The sequence below is a fragment of the Kogia breviceps genome, chromosome 5 (assembly GCF_026419965.1).
Source record: "Kogia breviceps isolate mKogBre1 chromosome 5, mKogBre1 haplotype 1, whole genome shotgun sequence".
NCBI lineage: Eukaryota > Metazoa > Chordata > Mammalia > Artiodactyla > Physeteridae > Kogia > Kogia breviceps.
The window spans coordinates 21,743,843-21,762,795 of NC_081314.1; the positions used below are offsets into that span (position 1 = coordinate 21,743,843).

At 40.8% G+C, this 18,953-nt stretch overlaps 1 protein-coding gene across 1 annotated transcript in view; it reads right to left on the reverse strand.

Moving 5' to 3' along the window:
* The window catches only part of ACP3 (acid phosphatase 3), an 83,762-nt gene that overhangs the window by 45,024 nt on the left and 19,785 nt on the right, over positions 1–18,953 (reverse strand). The window lies entirely within an intron of this gene.

The following is an 18,953-nucleotide window of genomic DNA, read 5'->3' on the forward strand; positions in this document are numbered from 1 at the left end:
AAAATAAAGAAATTAAAATGTAGTTTTAAAATTTTTTTAAAGGAAAGAAAGAGAGCAACCAAGCCAAAAAACAAATTCACCAATGATAAGAAGTGATAGTAATTATACTAAAAAAAAAAAAAAAAAAAGGACAGACAGAACTCTAGGACAAATGGTAAAAGCAAAGCTATACAGGCAAAATCACCCAAAGAAGCATACACATACACACTCATAGAAAGAGAAAAACGAAAAAATATATATATTGTTTCTCCCAAAGTCCACTGCCTCAATTTTGGGATGATTCATTGTCTAGTCAGGTATTCCGCTGATGCAGGGTACCTCAAGTTGATTGTGGAAATTTAATCCGCTGCTTCTGAGACTGCTGGGAGAGATTTCCCTTTGTCTCCTTTGTTCACAGAGCTCCTGAGGTTCAGCTTTGGATTTGCCCTCGCCTCTGTGTGTAGGTTGCCTAAGGGCCTCTGTTCTTCGTTCAGACAGGAAGGGGTTAAAGCGGCAGCTGATTAGGGGGCTCTGGCTCACTCAGGCCAGGGGGAGGGAGTGGTATGGAATGCAGGGCGAGCCTGTGGCAGCAGAGGCCAGCGTGACATTGCCACAGCCTGAGGCACACTGTGTGTTCTCCTGGGGAAATTGTCCCTGGATCGCGGGACCCTGGCAGTGGTGGGCTGCACAGGCTCCCAGGAGGGGAGGTGCGGATAGTGACCTGTGCTTGCACACAGGTTTCTTGGTGGCTGCAGCAGCAGCCTTAACATTTCACACCTGTCTCTGGTGTCCGCGTTGATAGCCACAGCTCATGCTTATCTCTGGAGGTCATTCAGGTGGTGCTCTGAATCCCCTTTCCTTGAGCACCCCGAAACAATGATCTCTTGCTTCTTAGTCAGGTCCAGAGTTTTTCCCAGTCTCCCTCCCAGTTAGCTGTGTCCACTAGCCCACTTCAGGCTGTGTTCATGCAGCCAACCCCAGTCCTCTCCCTGGGATCTGACCTCCGAAGCTTGAGCCTCAGCTCCCAGCCCCCACCTATCCAGGTGGGTGAGCAGACAAACCTCTTGGGCCAGTGAGTGCTGGTTGGCACCGATCCTCCGTGCGGGAATCTCTCCACTTTGCCCTCTGCACCCCTGTTGCCGCGCTTTCCTCTGTGGCTCCAAAGCTTCCCCCCTGCCATCCCCCATCTCCTCAAATGAAGGGGCTTATTAGTGTGTGGAAACTTTTCCTCCTTCACAGCTCCCTCCCCCTGGTGCAGGTCTCATCCTTATTTTTTTTGTCGGTTTTTTCTTTTTTCTTTTGGCCTACCCAGGTCCGTGGGGTGTTTCTTGCCTTTTGGGAAGTCTGAGGTGCTCTGCCAGCATTCAGTAGGTGTTCTGTAGGAGTTGTTCCATATGTAGATGTATTTCAGATGTATTTTGGGGGAGGAAGGTGCTCTCCACGTCTTACTCTTCAGCCATCTTGAAGGTCTCCCCAGACAAAGATTTTAAAGCAAGAAAAAAATGCTCCAACTAGCAACTGCCCATGAACACACTTGAAACAGATGAAAAATGGAAAGCCTCAGCAGAGAAATCAGAAGTCTCAGCAGAAGACACCTCAGTGGCCAGGACGGGTCACAGAGCCTTCCCTAACAGGAAGGGGGGAAACCAGTCTTGTCTCTTTTTGAAGACTCCTCTTTCTTCTTGGGGTCTCCAGTCAAAGGAATCAGGAAGCTTACATTGAGTCCAATCTTGGTGGACATGTGTGACTTCCTTTTCCAAGCTGGTGGGGCCTCGTGTAGGCTGTGTCTCCCTGCTTCTCTGTGGTTTCTTTATGTTTGATCTTGGACATCCCTTATAACTCTATTTAACTTAGTTATTAAATTCTTAAATTAAAAGTGGATGGGCAATGGGGACCTGGGTTGACAGGAAGTCTTGGAGACAGTTCTAAGAGGATGAAATTCCTAAAGAGAAATAGAGAATAGGCTTGCCTCCCAGAAGCCTACTGAGAAGGAAGTGAATAGGCTCAGGAGAGGTTAGAAGATGGAGATGCTTTTTGTAAGTGTTGAAAATCTCACTGAGTCTCATTGTTAGTGGCCTTATGTAGAGTTCCATCTTCCTCATTTGTCTGGGACGGATGGGCTTTCTCCTTCTAGACAAAAATGTAACAAGGGAATGGAAGATGTCACTACCAAGTGGGTCCTCTAACCACCATGCTTAGGAAAAGAGCATGGAAGATTTCCTATATCCAGAAGCAAATTTTTGGGTGCCAATCATCTTGACTATTGGCTAAGGAAGATAACCCTCCTGTGACCCAGGGTAGGACTGGCTGGAGGCTGAGGCAGCGGGATAGACTAGGGAAATTTAGGGCTGATTAGAAGCGAGCACAATGAATGGCATAGGGCAGAAAGAGCAGAAGTGACCAGGAGTGGTAAGCATCTGGTTTGGATCTCCTTTTAGACACTTCCTCTTCCAACCTCCAGAGCTTCAAATAAACCATCTGACTCATGATGTGAAAACCCGCATCATTCAGCTGCACCATCAACAGCAGCAACAGAGACCACTGGCTCTGCAGGACCACTGCTGATGCCGTTTATATTCTTTTGGTCTCTAACTAATGAAAAAACAAAAGTCTCAACAGGTATTACTTAAATCCCTGTGGAAACTCTCTCATTGTCTAAGACAGTGGTTCTTAAAGTGTGGTCCCTGGACCAGCAGTGTTAGCATCACCCGGGAAATGGTTAGAAATGCAAATTCTCGAGACCCAGCCCCAATCTACTGTATCAGACACTCTGGATCTTAACTCTGAGCCTTATAAGTGCTCAACACCTAGCAACCGAAAACACATCTCCCCCAAAGTTCTGTAATCCCTTAGCTTTAACCAGGTTACCCTTTTAGAATTTTTAGGAATTTGTGGGGGCATATTTCACCCCTCTCACTTGTAGCATACAAAGGAATAAATTGAACAACCTCAGTGTTTATCTCCTCACCCATTTTTAGAGCTCTTAGCACATAAAATGAAAATAAAAGACTTTTTTTAATTAAAGAAAATTCATAGCAAATTGGAAAGCAGCAGATGCCACATTAAGATCAACGTCTTGCAAAATATATATTCTTATGGAATATACAGATATTTTGTAAAATTCATGGAAAGAGAAGAAAGCAGGTTAGAGAGGAGTTGGCTCCAGAGAGTCAGTACCACCTGCTGCTCAGCTTGTGTACATTCCTAGCAGGTGCCCTCATTACTCATCCTTGATAAGGGTGCTTCTCACCCTGAACACAAGGACTCTCCCAGCAGGTCTGCCTCTGACTTCCTTGTGCACCATCATCTTCTGCTGCCCCAAGTACTGGCCATATTTTCTCTCTTTGCCTCCGTTTCCTCCTTCTTTCTTTTGTGGGATTGCCAGTACCTTCCTGTCTATGCTGGGCCAAGGTAGAACACATCTTGGCCCTTCCTACCTCTACTGGCCACCTGAAGACTTGTCCCTCTCCCATTACCTTAATTGTGGTTCTCATAAGAGAGAGCTATGTTCACTCACCAAATACATACTCTCTTTTAGCTAAAGAAGGACTCAATTATAATAATGTCTTTCAGGTTGCTAGATTTACCAAACAGAAATACAGGAAGCCCAGTTAAATTGAATTTCAGATAAACAATGAAATATTTTTTGTAGTGTAATTATGTAACATGTAATACTTGTGACTACTTATACTAAGAAGGTATTCATTGTTTATCTGAAATTCATATTTAACTACATGTCTTAAATTTTACCTGGCAAGCTTACTTCCAGGGAACAGGGGTTCCCATTTCAGTTGCTTAACTCAGCAGAGTCACTTCCTTTCAGAAAGGAACAAAAATAAGGACAGGCTTACCTGCATACTAGCCACATATTGCCACATATTGATTAAATATTGAAATGACAATATTTTTCATATATAGGATTAAAATGTATTATGCTAATTAATTTCACCTGTTTCTCTTTACTTTTTAAATGTGGCTATTAGAAAATCTAAAATTTTATATGGAGCTCGCATTTGCAGTTCACATTACATTTCCAATGAACAGCTCTGACTTAGAGTCAAAGCCAAGTCAGGGAGACCTAATAATGACCATCATTCCAGGAGCCAGGTGCCAGCCTGCACAGAAGCAGTTAGATTCTCCTCATTAGAAGCATGTGTGGCTGAAATTGTTGGGGGTGTACAGAATCCTTGAGTGTAGTTTATGTTCACAAATTTTTAGTTTTCATTGTTTTTCTTTTCTATTCTGACCAAACCTTGGTGGTTTTTTAGTGATAACAGAACAAATAGGATTAGGACTGATGTTTCCTATTAAGTATATTTGCAGTTGAATTATGACATTAGATTGAGACACAGTGAGAGGAGGCAGGATGGGGCTGATGAACGACGGTTAGTTGGGAAAGGTCCTGGTTCCTGGAAGCTGTGCTGAGTTGTTCTTGTTTACTCCTTCTTTTTCTTCTTTGGTTTTATAGTTGCAAATTGGTGGTGGCAGGACAGCTCTGATTATATTTGCTAGAGGCAAATGAAAATTTCATCAGCCAATCTCTGTGAGTGTCTTCACTTCTGAAAACTATTTACAGAACTGGGTTCCTGGAAGTGGGACTTTTAAAATCAAATAACTCACAATATTTTAGGGTTTCAAAGTTTAGATCTAGGACTTAAATTCTCTTTGATCTCCCACTTTCTTCCTCCCCCAACTGCCTAAGCTCCTTCTGAAGTTCTTGGGAAGTAAAGAAACAATAGTGAAAGCAAAGCAAATAAAAATTCAAGACCTTATGGAGACCAACGGTTTGGTCTATGGTCAAACAACTTGACCTTTATCAAGTTCCATTTGAAATCTACATGTCAACCATGTCAAACTGAAGAATCAGCTCTCAGCTGCAGGATCCACCATCTGTCCATTTCCACTTTTTCTTCTTAGTTTCAGTACCTGCTGCCCAGTTTTCCACATTGCCCTCCACAGGCCTTGTCACCTGGTTCTGTGATATGCTATGCAAGATCTCAGGCCAGTGGGAAGGAGTTGCTGTCACGTTTAGCAGCTGACAATCTAGTGGTTATTTCATCTAATTCTGCAGACCTCCCCCAAACCTAGGTCTCCTTGTTGGCATTGCTGTCATTATTTTGCAGACGTTGTAGTACATGTGTGACATGTACTACTGTAAGAGGAGCTGATGGCATTGTCTGGAAGAATGAGGTGTAGAAGCTATGTGCTAGATTCCATTTTGAGAGAAGGAGAACATCTCACTTTCCTTGAAGCCTTGAGATCTCAGACCCAAAGGAGACTGAGACTGAGTGTGTAGGGGATGGTGGGTGCTAACAAGGAAACTTGAAAGTGTGAGAAAGTATTGCTACTAGCTGCGCTCTTTCCCTCATGGGGAATCCTGGCTTGTCTAGAGGAGTCTGAGGCAATGGTATCTGGCTTGGAGTTCTGTCAAATGAAGCTGGTGATTTGCCAGAAACTCACCATCTACTGGTCACTGGTCCTTGTCCTGGATGAAATGGAACCTGGAGATGTAATGTAAATTTCTAAATATAGGAGCCAGGACAAATAAAAATAAAACAAAAAATTCAGAAGTCTCAGGCTCAGCCCATCATACCATATTGCCAAGTGTCAACTATTAGACTCTGTCTTCCTTTGCCTTATTTATCGCCTACTCATAATCATGTTACTCATGATTATGTTTTTGTGCTATCTTGGATTTCATCCATAAGGCAGTGCATTTTAACATGTAAAATCAGAGCCAGTAAGGGGAGGGACAGGATCTGGATCTTAGCTTCATATGTTGTGATGGCGGTTGGAGATAGTCAACAAGACAGGAAAGGAACAGGACCCAAGGGCACTGCAAACTCCAGTCCTGGTTGAAGCATAAAGTGGTGGAATGCCCCAGCAGCTACAACAGTGACTGCAAATATAGATAGGTGGTTCCGGTTATGTACTGCAGAAAAATAAACCATCCCAAAGTTAATGATGTAAAACCAAAGTTGTTATGCTCAGGAATTCTGTGTGTCAGGAATTTGGAAGGAGCATGATGGAGATGGCTTGTCTCTGTCCACATTGTCTGGGGCCTCAGCTGGGAGGATTTGAAGGCTGAAGATGACTTGACAGCTAGGGCTAGAATGACTTAAAGACTTGATCACTCACATGTCTTGTGGTTAGACTTTAGCTGGGAATGTTGGCCTGAATACCTACAGGCCAACAGTGGAAGCTGCATATCCCTTTCTGACCTAACCTTGGGAGTAACACATCATTACTTCTGCCATACTCTCCTGGTTACTTCTACTGTCCTGTAGAAATTCCAAGTCCCTGGTCAGAATCAAGTGGCGGGGACACAGACACCACTTTTCAATGGGAGGAGTGGTAAAGAAATTTGGGGTCATGTTTTAAAACACAATATCCTCTGACCACAATTGTTTACATTCCTCCCATGTGCAAAATACATTTATTCCTCCCAAGTCCCTACAGAAGTCTCACCCCATTATGAAATCAGGTTCAGCCTCAAGGTCTAAGTGCAAATGATGTTCCCTGGGTCTGGTTCCTCAAATCTCACTCCTTGAGTACTAATCTTCTCAATCTGAAGACCTGTGAACTGAAGAGATTATCTGTCCCACTGTAGTGGGACAGGCATGGGGTAACTGCAATTGACACTCCCATTCAAAAAGAGGGAAAACAGGAGGCACATAGCAGCCACTGAAATTCTCAAATTCTAAAATCCAGCAATTCTTCAATCCAACAAGGCACATTTGACTAGTTTCTTATCAGGGCTCAATACTACTATCTGGGAATATTAATTCCATGGTCCTTGACTCTGCTCTCTGGGCTCTTAGTTTTACCCTCAGAGTTACCTTTCCTTGTCCTCAAGAAATAGACTCACAGGTAATGCAAGGAGTTTGGAGAAGGGAGGCAGCTGACATCTGGGCTACTTGTCCATAGGGAGCAGAGCTTTGGCCCCTGGGTTTGGTTTTCGAGCAGGGATCTGGCTGTTCCTGGACATAGAGACTGGTGATACAGTGAGACATACAGCCCTGGTCCTTCTTCAGGTGACTAGATAGAAATTAGTGTCCAACATCCCTCACGCAAAGTGAGGTAGAGTGGAGGATGCAGGTAGATGGCAGAATATTATAAGACAAAGAGTGAAGTTATTTCAATCCATACGAAGTTGGTTAAATCAGTAAAAACTTTATGCTTGCTTTTTTTCCCAAGCTTAATTCGCTTCCTAAAAGTTGATCAGGGCCCTTTGAGAGCTGTATTCTTCACAGTAATATTAAAATAATGCATTAACTTGCTGTTTCCAGGTGACACAGTAAAGGAGTTTTAACCTGAAGTAGTTTTCCTTCAGAGCTACTAGGATATTTTAGTTACCTCCTTACAGTTTATATTTCACATACTTCTAAATAGTATTGAGGCAGTATATTTAAAAAAAACACCAAGATTATCAAAATAAAAATAAAGGATCAAAAACTATGTAAACTGTATGCTAAAAATTAGAGTTAATTTATCATTGGTGATTGAATATTAAATTTGCTCTGAGCTTCATTCCAGAAAAAGCTTTAACACAGCTATATCTGACATATCTTTGAAAATATACAAAAAGCTAAGTATTTGCTTCTGGAAATATTTACTTCCAGCTCCTTTAAAGATGAAATTTCTCTTAGTGTATTTAGAGCATTGTTTAGAAGTTTATTGTGAATAGAATGTTTGAAGTTAGAGAGGTTTTGAGAGGTCATCAATTCCAGTTCTTTCTGTCTGCAGATGAAGGTTGGAAGATCTAAAGAGATTCAGGGCTTTGCTCAAATGTCAGACTGATTGAGCAGAGCTGGGGTTGATTGCTAGCTCCATGTTCTTCCCCTTATACCATAGAGGAGAGAGTCTTACCTCTGAAGTTGTCAGAGTTACTGCTAAATAAAGCTTAATGAGAAAAAAATTTAAAACTATATATTTGCAGTAAGAAGTTATGATTTGTTATACACTGGTCCTATTTCAGATATAAAGGGACTCTAAAGAAACATGAACCAGCATGGCTGGACAGTGGTGAGTACCAGGGGACTGAGGTGTTCAAGAAATTTCTTTTGAAAAATATGATCCTATGATAGAAGATTTTTATAGAAAGCAAGCTGAAGTAGATGCACAACAGTGTATGCTTGAAATCTGGGATACTGCGGGAATGCAACAATTTATAGCAATGAGGGATTTGTACATGAAAAATGGACAAAGATTTACATTAGTTTATTCCATCACAGCAGAGTCCACATTTAATGATTTACAAGGTCTGAGAGAACAGACTCTTCGAGTTAAACACACTGATGATGTTCCAATGATTCTAGATGAAAGAGTTATAGGAAAGAAACAAGGTCAAAATCTAGCAAGACAATGTGCAGTCTTAGAATCCTTTGCAAAATAAAAAATAAATGTTAATGAGATCTTTTATGACCTAGTGCAGCAAATTTACAGAAAAACTCCAGTGCCTGGGAAGGCCCGCAAAAAGTCATCATGTCAGCTGCTTTAACATACTATTGATTGGGCTTCCCTGGTGGCGCAGTGGTTGAGAGTCCGCCTGCCGATTCAGGGGACGCGGGTTCGTGCCCCGGTCCGGGAAGATCCCACGTGCCGCGGAGCGGGGCTGGGCCCGTGAGCCGTGGCCGCTGCGCCTGCGCGTCCGGAGCCTGTGCTCCGCAACGGGAGAGGCCGCAACAGTGAGAGGCCCGCGTACCGCAAAACAACAACAACAACAACAACAACAACATACTATTGATAGATGCATTGCAGCTCTGAGCCAGGTCTGAAGAACTGTTGCTCACTTCAAAGGTGCCAGTATTCCAACTTTGTTAAACCTACCAACATGTTAAATGGGCTTTCTGTGGTGGTACAGTTTAAGAGACAGATGAAAGCTACTACATCAGTTTGCACATTCTAATCACTTTCCAGTATCAAAAGAGAGATTTTTACTTATATAATAGTCCTAGAATATGCAGCTGGTAAAACCAGAGGCTACAATCCAGTATTACTGCTAAGAGACATTTTTCATCCACCAATGTTGTATATGTATGAAAATGGTGAACACACACCATACTTTGTATTGGAGAGTACAATAATGTACATCCTAAAAGCACCACTATTTTACCATAATAAAAGAAAGCCCAAAGAGTTCCTATATAGACTACTCCAGATAACTTCGCTTCTTTGATACTTGTAGCTTATTGTAATTTTTTAAAAAGAAATTCCAGGTCATTATCATTGTATTGTACTTGCTTACATTGTATTGTAATCGCTTTGATTAACACAGCTATACAGTTTTTTTTAATTTAAAAAAACTGTGGAGATAGTGATCTTGTCTTTAAAATATGATGGTCCTTTCAGTATAATGTCTTAGATTAAAGACATTGCCTTTAATATCTGTTGGGAAGGAAATGTCCAGACTTTTCAAATCTTTTATTATATGTTTCTTCTTTTGTTTACATAGGGAACAATGTTTATAGTTGTGTGTACAGTCGGGGTCTACAACCAGAAGTGTATATATTCAAACAATTTTTTAATGATTTAACAACTTTGTAAATCATGTTCAATCTCCTGCAGCTGTAGATTCTCACTGTGACTCCCCTGCTTGCTCATGCATAAGTGTATTTGCAATACCAAATATATAGGTTTAGTATTTTTGCCTGTTAGTGATTTTTTCATATGTGTAATGTTTTGGTTGAGATGTTAAATGGTGGACGAGTACTGTAGATGTGAATGTGGGAAGTAATTTTAATCATGTGCAATTGGTCACAAGGCCTAAGTTGCAGTAACTATTGCTATTTTATTTAATAATACCTGTTGCTTTGTATGCATTAACATTTGGGTGTACAGATTGTGTGTCTATCCAATAGGTAGCCACAGTCTTTAAACTGACCAACCTCATGTTACAACTACTTTGAGGTGGCCAAATGTAAACTAAAAGTCTTAATTAAAGTGGTACAATTTTGTGTAACAGCATCAGTAGTTCAATAAATTTGGATTGCTGTGCAAGAGCTTGCATTATATTTTTAAAAAAAGAATTTCAGCTTCTACATGTTGTTTGCTGACCTATTTCCTCCACTAACTAGTTAGGATTCAAGCAGAAAGGTAGGACCATGTAAGTGATATAAAGGATTTATTGCAGGGACAAGACCTCATACAATTGTGGGAGCTGGTTGAGGATTGTATGTGAGTCTGCTGCCCTATGTCTGTGCTGGGTCTGAGGTCACTGAGGCCAGCAGTCCAGAAGGGATGATGAATATGAAGAAGGGGCAAGAAAGGACAAACTAGAATCACAAAGACAAACTGGAACCCACAGCAGTCTCTCAATGTCTCCAAACCTCCAACCTCAACGATGTGGTTGACCTGCTGGCACACTACACTCTAATGCTGCTCATGAACTTGGCCCAGGATTCAGAGAGTTAAGGAGGATCTCCAGTGGGAAGTGGACAGAGTTGTGAGCCTGGGGCTGCCCAAAGCCAAGGTGGGCCATGAGGTTGGTGAGTGTGAGTGGACTGTAGCTGCACCTGCCCTTCACGTACACCTTCACGTACTTCCACCTTCACATCTCCTACACCTTTCCTGTGGGTGCAGCACTAACCCAGAACCATGTAGGGAAGGGAATTCTGGGAGATGTAGTTCCATCTTAACGAAAGAGACTTCATACCCACCACCACCTCTATGAATTAAATTATCCTCCTTATCCTCCCCAAAACCTCATATTCAGTGTGCTAGCCAAACGGTTAGCAGGTTGGCTATTTTTGGGAGATTTTTAGGAAAGCTTAGAGAGGGGGCATGTATGTCAGCAAAGACAATATTTCATGAAACAAATTAGCAGAGCATTCATGGAAGGGCACACTGATAGGGGTGTACGCAGTAACTTTTAAGGACCAAACTTTCACATAAATGAGGCACATCTCTACCTGAAATTGTAACTTCTGAACCAGAACACTGCAATCTGAATAGCTTGAAAGTACTTTGTAAAAGAGCTCTTGTTTCATTTAGAGAATAAACTGAACCTTGGGAAAACATAGATTTGAGAGACAGAAATAAAGAGGGAAGGGAAGAGAGAAAGGGAGAAAGAGAGAATGAGTTTGAAAATAAAATACAGCACTTACTATGACCTCAGGGCTAAGTTGAGCAGATAGATTTCCCTTGAAGTTTCTTTTTTTTTAATGCATACTCCAGTTGTCTTTTAAATTTTTATTTATTTATTTATTTATTTATTTATGGCTGTGTTGGGTCCTCATTTCTGTGCAAGGGCCTTCTCTAGTTGTGGCAAGCGGGGGCCACTCTTCATTGCGGTGCGCAGGCCTCTCACTATCGCGGCCGCTATTGTTGCAGGGCACAGGCTCCAGATGGGCAGGCTCAGTAATTGTGGCTCATGGGCCCAGTTGCTCTGCGGCCTGTGGGATCCTCCCAGACCAGGGCTCGAACCAGTGTCCCCTGCATTGGCAGGCAGACTCTCAACCACTGTGCCACCAGGGAAGCCCCCCTTGAAGGTTCTTGAGATATGAACTGCAAAGGCAATTACTAAAAATACTGTTTGGCTAATCTTCCCCTTGACAATTCACTTGGGTGCCCTTTGACTAGGACATTCTCCACACCACCCCACACCGCCACCCTTGCTCTTAATAAAGCTAACATGCACAGTCCCCGACTTTCTTATCTGTCTGCAGGCTTAACAAATCTTGAAAGACTTCCCTAGACCACACGCCACAGAAGAGAAAACCTGGACACGGGACAGGTGGATTTGCAGCTTTGCTCACAGGGCTAAATCCAGAGGCCGTTTCTCCCAGAACAGAAAAATAGAGGCTAATATTAGCTTTATTTTGCTGTGTTGTTAGGTGGATACTGAAAAAGGACTAAAATCAATGTCTCAGTGACCATCTAGGGAATGAACAACATCACCTGGTGCTGTGCCCTGTTGGGAGCAGTGAGAGGCATTGGGTTTGCTATTGAGGAAGAGTTTGTCTTGGTCTGTGAATCAGGCAATGTCTGTTCACTTAGTTGGAGGCTGAGGAGTTTACCATCCAGTGAGACAAGTTCTTACATGTTCCTGCCATTTCTACAATATGTGTTTGTTTTTTTGAGGTAGCATGCTTCATTAATGAATATTTTCTAATATCAGAACATAGATGTTGGTTTGTGTTTTTGGTAAAAAGTACATAACATTAAATTTATCATTGTAATCATTTTTAAGTGTACAGTTCATTAGTATTAAGTATATGAAACTCTACATTAATTAAAAACAAATTCCTTCCTCCCCTCAGCCCTTGACAACTACTTTTTTCTTTCATTTTTTTTAGCCATTTTATTGAGGTATGATTGCCATAAAAAACTGTGCATATCTAAAAAAAGGAAACAATAACTTGATGAGTTAGGAAATAAGTATACACTAATGAAGCCTCTACTACATTCAAGGCCATCCAACATCTCTCCTCCAAAAGTTTCCACCTACCCCCTTTATATTTTTAAATTTTTATTTGTTTATTTTTATTATAATTTTTCTTTTGTGGTAATAGCACCAAATATAAGATCTAGCAAATTTTCAAGTGTACAGTACAGTACTGTCAACTACATATAGGCCTTATGTTGTACAGTAAGTCTACAGAATTTATTCTTCTGCTTTAACTGGAACTTTGTACACTTTGACAAATACCTCTCCATTTCCCTGTCTTCCCAGGCCCAGGTAACCACTATTCTATTATCCTATTCTGTGAGTTTGACTATTAGATTCCTCACAAAAGTGGGACCATGCAGTATTTGTCCTTCTGTGTCTGACTTATTTCACTTAACATAATGTCCTCTAGGCCCATCTGTCTTGCTGCAAAAGGCAGGATATCCTTCTTTTTGAAGCCTGAATAATATTTCATGTATATATATATATCACATTTCCTTTAGTCATTCATTTGTCAATGGACTTTTGGGTTGCTTCCATTTCTTAGCTATTGTAAATAATGATGTAGTGAACATGAGTGTGCAAATATCTCTTCAAGATCCTGCTTTGAATTCTTTTGGATATATAACCAGAAGTGGGACTGCTGGATCATATGCTAATTTCATTTTTAATTTTTTGAGGAATCTCCATACTGTTTTCCATAATGGCTGCACCATTTTATATTCCCACTAGCAGGAGGATGCAGAAGGGTTCCAACTTCTCTGCATCCACGCCAACACTTGTTATCTTCTATTTTTTGATAGTGGCTATCCTAATGGACGTGAGGTATTATTGATAGCAAGCAGGACCCTGTGGGGCTCCTGGGCACAAAAGTCCTTCTGTTTTCCCCATTTCGTTTATTTTTTAAAAATATTTATTTATTTGGTTGCACTGGGTCTTAGTTGCAGCAGGCACGCTCCTTACTTGTGGCATGCGTTAGTTGCAGCATGCATGTGGGATCTAGTTCCCTGACCAGGGATCAAACCTGGGGCCCCTACATTGGGAGCACAGAGACTTATCTGCTGTGCCTCCAGGGAAGTCCTCTGTCCCCCATTTCTTTATTATAGGAAATAAGCTTCATGCAGCCTCCATGATCTTCCCTGAGAGCAGGTTCAAACAGATGCTAATTAGGGAAGGGAGGGGATATGAGATAAGGGAGAAACAGTCAAAAGAAAGAGGAGTGCAGCCTTGGGGCAGTGTCCTGTTTCCCCCTCAAGGGATATACATTACAATGTCTTTTAGCTGTTTTGCAGATACTGAAACCACCCACCAGGTGGGAGAAGTTAACTGTATGCTGCCTACAAGCCAGGAGTAGACCCCAGACCAGTTGGAACCAGAAGGTTGATGATGCTAACTCCCACTTACCTCACCACTAACCAATCAGAAGAATGTCTATGAACTGATCATGCCCTCTTTGAGTCATTACTATAAAACTCCTCACTACCTCCCCCAGGTAGGGACACACAGTTTTGTGGGCATTAGCCTGTTGTGTCCCCCTTTGCCTGGCAAAACAATAAAGCTATTCTTTTCTACTACACCCAAAACTCTGTCTCCAAGATTTAATTCAGTCTCAGGGTACAGAGACCAGATTCAGCTTCAATATCTCATAGTGGTTTGCATTTCTTTTATGATTAATGATGTTGAGCATCTTTTCACTGAGCATAGGTATTTATAAGAACAGAAATCCTGTGCAGAATAAAATGAAGAAAAGTTAGGGTAGTAACATTGATAGTGAATCTTATGGCCATGATAAGAACATATTCCCTTTCTTTTTCTTTTTAAAATTAAAAAAAAATTTTTGGTCATGCTGAACAGCATGTGGGATCTTAGTTCCCCAACCAGGAATCAAACCCATGCCTCCTGCATTGGAAGCATGGAGTCTTAACTACTGGACCACAGGGAAGTCCCTCCCTTTCTTTTTTATGTTGCACTGTATGTGAAACCTCTCACATAGCTTAGTCATCTTTTCTGCTGTTATTTGAGCACACTTGTACTTTCTGACCTGATCCCCCACTAGAAGTTAAATTTAGAATTTATGAGTCATAGATTGCTGGAACTGGAAAGGATGTAAGAGATATTCTAATTACAACATCCCCATTTTACAGCTGAGAAAACTGAGGATTAAAAAGTGAAAAAGAATTCAACTGAGAAGAAATATCTTAATATAAGAGGAAAATATCTTTCTAATTACTGAAAAACCTAAATTCTATTTCATCCCCATTACAAAAAAGTTCTATCAAATCTGGAAATATTGGAAAACTCAGTTTCCTGTGGTTGAGCACATTTTGAATGATTATCACAATTTTTCCAAGGTCTCTGTAAGATGTTTTGTGCTGTAATCCCCTCCTTTTTATAGCTTCAATGTGACTCTTTGAGTATAGGCTTTGGAACTCAGGACAGATTATTGGCTCGTATACCTTATAGTTATAACATGTATTAACTTTTACTTTTGTTTAAGTTTTGACAATGAGAGTAAATTCACATGTGTGATGTCACGATGGTGAAAGAAAAATGAAGTTAGGAATAAAACAGCAGGTCAGCTTAACCATCATTACTGAACCCCCATTTTGTGACAGGTGCTGTTCTGGGCCTCATGAAGTATATGAAATCTCAACAATATGGACTGGAGCCTCAAGGCCAGTACAGGCCCGACAATTCTTCCCAGAGCATGTCCTGTGTGTTAGGGGTCTCCTGAGAAACAGAAACAATAGGATGTATGCATGTATATAAAGATACTTATGGTAAGGAATTGACTCACATGATTATGAAGGCTGAAAAGTCTCAAGACTTGTAGTCAGCAACCTGGAGACCCAGATGAGCTGATGTTTCAGTTTGATTTCTGATGCCAAAATATTGGCTCTCTGTACACTGTTGCCAAATAGAAATATGGAGACAGAATTTAGGAGGTAAGAGAAAAAGTAGCTTTATTTCTTTGCCAGGCAAAGAGGGAACACAGCAGGAACACAGTAGTGCCTCCAAAAACTGTCCCCCCTTGGAGGGTAGTGAGAAGTTTTTATAGTAATGATTCAAAGAAGCCATGATCAGCTCATGGGCATTTTTCTGATTGGTTGGTGGTGAGATAAGTGGGAGTGAGCATTATCAACCTTCTGGTTCTAACTGGTCTGCAGTCTATGTGCTTGTGGGCAGCATATCATCATTAATCGTTAGCTTTTCCTACCTGGAGGGGGTTTCAGTATCTGCAAAATAGCTCAAAGATATTGTGTGTGTGTCCGTTGATGGGGAACCAGGACCTTGCCCCAAGGCTGAACTACTGTTTCTCTTGACTTTTTTTCTCCCATGTCTCATATCTCCTCCCTTCCCTAATTAACAGTTGCTTGAATCTGCCCATTGGAACTCAGGGAAGGTCATGGAGGCTGAATGAAGGCTATTTCCTGTAATCAAAGAAATGGGGGTAGAGAAGGGCTTTCTGCCCAGGAGCCCCACAGGGTCCTGCTCAGCATCATTCTGAAGGCAGGAAAAGATTGATGTCTCAGCTCAAAGTAGTCAGGCAGGAGGAGGTACCTCTTATTTTTAAAATTATTTAAGTATAGTTGATTTACAATATTAGTTTCAGGTGTACAATATAGGGATTCAAAAATTTTATAGATTATATTCCATTTAAAGTTATTATAAAATATTGGCTATATTCCCTGTGTTGTACAATATATCCTTGTAACTTATTTATTTTATACATGGTAGTTTGTGCCTCTTAATCCCCCTCCTCTATCTTACCTCTCTTCTCTTTTCTCTCCCACTGGTAACCACTAGTTTTTTCTTTATATCTGTGAGCCTGTTTCTGTTTTGTTATAGCCCTTCATTTGTTTTATTTTTATATTCCACATATAAGTGATATCATACAGTGTTTGCCTTTCTCTATCTGACTATTTCACCAAGAATAATACCCTTCAATTCCCTATCCATTTTGTTGCAAATGGCAAAATTTTATTCTTTTTTCTGGGTAATGTTCCAATACCTGTATTTCTTTATCCATTCATCAGTTGATGGATACTTATCTTGGCTTCTATATCTTGGCTATTGTAAATAATGCTGCTTCCATATTATGGCTATTGTAATAGAGCTGCTATGAACATTGGGGTGCATGTATCTTTCTGAGTTAGTGTTTTCAGTTACTCTGGATGTATATCCAGGAGTGGAATTCCTGGATCATATGGTAGTTCTATTTTTAGCTTTTTGAGGAACCTCCATACTGTTTTCCATAGTGGCTGCCTCAATTTATATTCCCACCAACAGTGTACAAGGGTTCTCTTTTCTCCACATCCTATCCAACACTGGTTATTTGTGGTCTTTTTTTTGTGTGTGTGATATACTTTTTTTTTAACGTCTTTATTGGAGTATAACTGCTTTACAATGGTGTGTTAGTTTCTGCTTTATAACAAAGTGAGTCAGTTATAAATACACATATGTTCCCATATTCTCTTCCTTCTTGTGGCTCCCTCCCTCCCACCGTCCCTATCCCACCCCTCTAGGTGGTCACAAAGCCTGGAGTTGATCTCCCTGTGTTATGCAGCTGCTTCCCATTAGCTATCTATTTTATGTTTGGTAGTGTATATATGTCCATGCCACTCTCTCACTTTGTCACAGGTTATGCTTCCCCCTCCCCATAGTCTCAAGTCCATGCTCTAGTAGGTCTGTGTCTTTATTCCCGTCTTACCTCTAGGTTCTTCATGACCTTTTTTCCCCCTTAGATTCTATACATATGTGTTAGCATATGGTATTTGTTTTTCTCTTTCTGACCTACTTCACTCTGTATGACAGACTCTAGGCCCATCCACCTCACTACAAATAACTCAATTTCGTTTCCTTTTATGGCTGAGTAATATTCCATTGTATATATGTGCCATATCTTCTTTATCCATTCATCTGATGATGGACATTTAGGTTGCTTCCATGTCCTGGCTATTGTAAATAGAGATGCAATGAACATTTTGGCACATGACTCTTTTTGAATTATGGTTTTCTCAGGGTATATGCCCAGTAGTGGGATTGCTGGGTCGTATGGTAGTTCTATTTGTAGTTTTCTAAGGAACCGCCATACTGTTCTTACTTGATCTTTCAGTCTTTCAGTGAATTGGAAGAGGCCCACCTAAAAAGAGACGATCAATCTACTTTACTCCTTTACCGATTCACATGTTGATCTCATCCAGAAACACCCTCATAGACACACCTAGACACCGAATGTCTGGGCACCCTGTGGCCCAGTCAGGTGGACACATAAAATTATCATCACACTGTGATTATCACTGAGGGTTTCCAAGATGACTTTGGGGAACATGGGTAAATTTAACAGCTATGTGACCTTAGACAAGTTATTTAACTTCATGTGCCTCAATTTCCTCACTGTAAAAATGACAATAATTCCTCTCTCATTGGATTGTGTTAAAGATTAAATGAATCAATACTTGTAAATCACTTAGAATGGTACATGGCAAGTAGTTAAGTGCAACATGTGCTAAATACAATTTTAACATATTTCAAAAGCTGTGTATTTATTTTGATGTGCACTACAAAGAAATACAATTGGCAGGATTTCAAGAATATTTTTGCTTAGGATGAGGCTAAATATATAAAAAACCAGTGGGTTTATTTCAAGACAAATATTAAGTAAATATTAGTATAGGAGGTATGTGATAATGGTAAAAAAAAATGAGACAGTGGAAAGTGAATGATTATGTTTTGGAAATACTATGAATGAGAAAAAATAAGGTCATATCTGTGGTGACCAAACAACCCTAGCCTGGTTTTCTGAGGGATTTTCCAGGATGCAGGACATTCAGTGCTAAAACCAGGAGAATCCCCATCAAACCAGGATGTTTGGTCTACCTATATAACTACAGTTTTATATTTATTCCACAAACATTTGATGAGCACCTGCATCATTCCAAGCACTGGGGGCTTCCAAAGAGCGTCTAAGGAGTTGGCAGTGGAATGGACCCTTGGTTCTGTTGCTCTTGCTACTGTTATATCTGTGACTTTAAGCAGGGCTTTTCATCTTCCCTCCATCTGTTTCTTAGTCTGCAAAGGAAGTGGTTGGAATAAATGATCTCTAAATCCTTTCCAACGCTGGGGTTCTTCAATACAAATCACACAATACATCTGTTACTGCTAAAATCTCTACTCCCACTGAAGTCCATGGTGAGAAAAGAACAATGAGCAAAGAGTACATGTGATTCTTTTCTTAGCTCTCAATTCCAGCCTGAGTTAGGGGAGAAAATGAATGTAGTGGAGACTCCCCTCTCCTGGGCTCCCAACCAACCACCACCCTGACACACTAGGATCCTTTGAAAAGATCTCAATAATGTATATGGTCAGGAAATTGGCAGAAGAGAGCCTTCCCAACAGGTTTAAGATTCCATAAGAAGCACATGAAGAATTTATTAAGGGGAGAGGGGATGTTTATGATGCCCAGAAATACAGGTTACTCCAACTGTGGTGGCGTTTGGAAGTTGAAAAGGAATCTTTGGTGGTAAGACCATGATAAATAATTTACTTGATTAAGAAGCTCTTATTTGGAATCTTGTTTCTCTTC